This window comes from Sinocyclocheilus rhinocerous, unplaced genomic scaffold (genome assembly GCF_001515625.1).
Source record: "Sinocyclocheilus rhinocerous isolate Xijiao unplaced genomic scaffold, SAMN03320098_v1.1 scaffold381, whole genome shotgun sequence".
Lineage (NCBI taxonomy): Eukaryota > Metazoa > Chordata > Actinopteri > Cypriniformes > Cyprinidae > Sinocyclocheilus > Sinocyclocheilus rhinocerous.
Window position 1 is genome coordinate 320,016 of NW_015640044.1, and position 4,521 is coordinate 324,536.

At 36.4% G+C, this 4,521-nt stretch overlaps 1 long non-coding RNA gene across 1 annotated transcript in view; it reads left to right on the top strand.

Moving 5' to 3' along the window:
* The window catches only part of LOC107752373 (uncharacterized), a 14,695-nt gene extending 13,592 nt beyond the window's left edge, over positions 1 to 1,103 (top strand). The window contains exon 3 of the long non-coding RNA XR_001641351.1: positions 767 to 1,103. This is a non-coding gene — a long non-coding RNA (uncharacterized LOC107752373). The remainder of the gene's footprint in view (positions 1 to 766) is intronic.
* Positions 1,104 to 4,521: the final 3,418 nt, after the last annotated feature.

Below are 4,521 nucleotides of genomic sequence, written 5' to 3' on the forward strand. Positions count from 1 at the left end.
TGGATCTGCTGACATCTCTATAAACTTCTCTCTCTCTCTCTTTTTTTTGCATCTATAGTACTGATCACTTTCTTCCTCCCTTCACTATTTCTGTGCATTTGTCTGGTGCTCTCTTTAATCAGTAGTCAGCACCACATGTACTGCTTTCAGTCTTGCAGAACATGTTACAATTAGAGTTAATAGTAATTCAGGCCTCTTTTCCAAAAGATTGGTTTGAGGACAGTCATATCAGAAGACATTGCTTTTCTTATAATTTACATTTGGCAGATGCTTTTATCCAAAGTGACTGAGATATCAGTTTGTGCTTTCACTGGGAATCAAACCCATGACCTTCATGTTGCAAGTGCCATGCTCTACTGTTTGAGGTTTATATAGTAGCTCTTAACAACATGAAAAAAAGTATATATATATATAATTGTATTACGTATGAATGAATAAACAAAAAGCTAAGCATATGTATTTCCTCAATGTAATGACATGATGTTGATGCATGATGTCTGAACAAAAAACACTGACTAATAAGTCACTGAAAGTCTAGTGTAACGCGCATCGTGGCGCGAGTGCAACCCTTCCTCTCAAACAGTGAACAACGGAAATGAGCAAGAAGGGAGTGCACTGTTTCTAGATTTGGACCAGTGACCAGAAGATTAGACTCGCTCAAGAGACAGTGTCAACAAGGGGAAAGGCAATGGCGACAACACTGGCTGCGTTAGAAACAGGTAAGATGTATTTGGGAAAAAAAATTATGAATACAAATAAAATAAAGCATTGAAATTTAAAACATCACAACATGACACAAAAGAAAAGTAATGGCAAAAATTAGAATAAAGACTTGCTCCAAACAAATTAAATTTTACCTTATTGTAACCCCTTATATATATTTATATTTTCTATTTAGTTTTGTGACTATTATTGATTGTTTACCTCTTTTTTGACCTATTTAGATTCAAGCTAATAAAGTTAATTGACCCTTACTTGGCTAATATGTGTATAACATTTCTTTTCACCTATTTATTCAATTTGTTTCTAATTGGCTTATTTGATGTAAGAATAACTTTAAATTTGAATACAATTCTTCCAAATGATAACCCTTTGAAATACCTTTTTCCACCCTCGTTTTCCAGAAAAAGAAATATTTATATATATAACCAAATAATTAGATTAAATAAAATACAGTAGAATTTAAAAGTAAAAAAAAACAATAGAAAAATGAAAATCACAACAAATCAAATTAGCTGCCCACAATAGCAGACTCAATGTGAATTAGGAATCCACTAAATCTCAGTTCCAGTTCAATGCTGCTTACACGAGATCCTTCTTCCGCAATTGAATTTCTGAGCAACACAGTTCAGTCAGAAAAGGAGGAAAACATACACACAATCCTACCACTCGGTTGATTCCTTGATCCACAAAGCTCGGTCCTTATATGGGCATGGCTCGCCAGTTCCTGCACACAATGACGGCTTTAATGCGAAGCAGGGACAGTTCAAGTTCAAAATCTTCCTCAGAAATCGGTTAGTGTCCAGGAAACGTGCAGCATCCGACTCAGGAAATTATGAAAAAAAAGACTTCCTTGTTTTCTCTTTACAGATATTAATAAAATAAAATACTGTTTTACACAATCATGAATGTTGTCGTTTTTTTTTCAGCAACAGGGTTTCTAGTAATCTGGGTTACACCAGGCAAAAGTTTCAGACAAATCCGCTGTGCTATGTATGCATTAGGTTATGAATATAAATAATGTTTTATGACATTCATCCTAACCGATCTGCTGAAAGGTCAGACATTGGTAGGTGAGTGCTAGCCATCATGGGGTTACTACGTACTGCTTGCGTTTTAATTTTGCACACTGGCCAAGCAACTGGTTTGCAGAAGCTTTTGCTAGGGTTGACGCTGTACATGGCCAATTACAATTTTTTTTTCCTTCAATGAAATACCGCTTAAAATATGAGTGCATGAGGTGCTATCCCCCAGTCAATACTGTTTATTTGCAGCAGGAAGGCTGCAGGAATATTATTAATTGTGCTAACACAAAGAAGAGTGGGGATTTAATTCTCAATAAGCTTGATATGCATGTTTTCAGAACTAGTCCTACACTACACTGTCCGCCACAGCAAACCACGTCTAAACGCCACACGAGAACATGTTCTATGAATGTTGCTTTTGGCAAAATGTGACTGCTGACACTGTGAAGCTGTCATGATGATTTTCTTCCCATCCATCGGCCTTGCGTAGGTCTCACACCTGACCGTTTTTTTTACCAGCTGTGATTGACGCTTCTGCCTCCTGGAGACACCTAGGGATCATGGCACCTCGTGCCATGAAGATGAAGATAGCTAGTGAGAAACTGTAGCTTTAATCCTCAGGCCTTGGCTCAGCCTATGAGATCTGTCTCAGACTGGCCTCTGTCATGTCAGCGCAGTAACGAGATCCTGAGTGACTTAAGTCCTCTGGTGATGTCAGACCTGAAGCTAAAGAACTGTGTCTTGCTGATTGTCTCAGTGATCTTTGGCCATCGTAGCAGAAATCCAGCATTCTGCTGAGACAGAAGACTGGAGCTGATGTATTCAAATGTCTCCTGCATTCTTTCACTCATTACTTATTCTGTTATATGTAGGAGCTCTTTTTCTCTTTGTTATAAGTCATATTTAGGGTTGTCAAATACAGTAATTTGTTTGCATTATCCACACTGAATAGTGCTTTAAATATACACGATTAAATAATGTACATCAGTTCCACATGAATCAATGAATAACATAATTTTCCCACTCAGTTTAGTTTAATAATTATTTGTAAGAAAGCACAATTTATTTCACATACTGTATATCAACATAATCAACATGATGGAATATCATTAATATAAAATTATCAACAATTTTCAGCAGCCATTACTTCAGTCTTTAGTGTCACATGATTCTTCAGAAATCATTCTAATATGCTGATTCAATTCTTATTATTATCAATGTTGAAAACAGTTGTGCTGCTAAATATCTTTGTGTATCGCTCTGTGTGTGTGTACACCTTTTTGAATTTCATTATGCAATTAAAAACCTAACACACACTACCATGCTAAATAACAAGTGCTCACTGATTAAAGCAACAAATAACACGCAGTGCTCTTTGTACCTGCCCTCAACCTAAGCAAAATCTCCACTCTTCACCACAATGGAAATAATATAAACCAAACCGAAACTGTTCTATATCCCAACATGACAAGACATGCACTAATCATGTCTCCCCTTTTGTCATCTTGCAATTTTCACATTTTAACTCAATTTAAAAAATTTTCCCCATCAAGTCCCGTGCAAGCCATGCTGGGAACTACAAATCCCCAGCTTAGTTTCAGTTTATATATTTAAGTGAATTGCATGCAGTTAAATTAAGTTGTAACAAAAAGATCTAGAATTATTACATTAGCTCATTTTAATTATGTAAATAGAACAACCTGCAGAAATCTTTTCTCAGTGCAGTGCAGAATGTGGGATTCAGTGGATATAGAGGATGTAGTTTACAGTGCAACAAAGTCTGTAAACGTAAAGCAATTACTAGTTTAAAAGCATATTCTCAAAAGCTCAAAGCTTGATGATATGAATGAGGAAATTTAATGATCTGTTTACTCTTGTCTTACAGATGTTCATAGTGCCGCACCGTCTTTTGATTTAGTGAGCACTCTCCCACTCACAGAGGCACATGCATCTTACTTTAATCAAGAACGTCTTCTCCATTCTCCCTCCCCATCCTCCTCATCTCAGCAACTCTCACTCTGTTTTTCCCTACAACTCAAATTAACTGCAGAAATATAATCAGTTTTCTGACAGATTATATACTTTATGGGTGATGATGGGTTAGGTAGATATTTGAAAAATTGAGCATTCAAAGCAAAGCTCAATAGACCGTGTAAAAGCTCTTAGTGAGAGGGATTCAATAGTCAGACACTCTGACGAGGGGAAACCAAGGAGTCGTTTAATGCAAGATTTCTGCTCTCTGAACCCAACCCTTGTATGTCTTTATTGGTAGTGCTGCTTGAGCGGTAAATTGAGACTCCAGCTCAGTGAATTTTTGGTATTATCATATGGTTGGCTACATTATGTTTTGTTTACAAATGAGCACAGCTTGCAGATCGAATAAAGAATATGTGTTTTTTAACCAACCCAAATAAAGCTCTCAGATTCAGGTAACAGGATATTAATGGGAAGAACTATTATGACTGCAAAAGGATATAGTTTACAGCAGATCTACCAGAAATTTGTTTGATGACAAAACAAACACCTCATTGTTAGTTTCCTTGCATTTTGGCTGCAAACTGATTAATTTAGCATATATTTTTAATTACAAATTTTAAAAGCTAGATAAAAAAAATTGTAGTAGCAAGAAAGCTGTCTAAAACTAAAACATATTAACCTAAAACCCAACTTTTGGTTTCAAACTGCAATGTTACGTGGTTGCATGTAGCTTGGGTGAGTCTGTGTTTCTGCTCAGCCGTCACCAGAGGGCTTGAAGACACAGGTTCCACAGATTAAG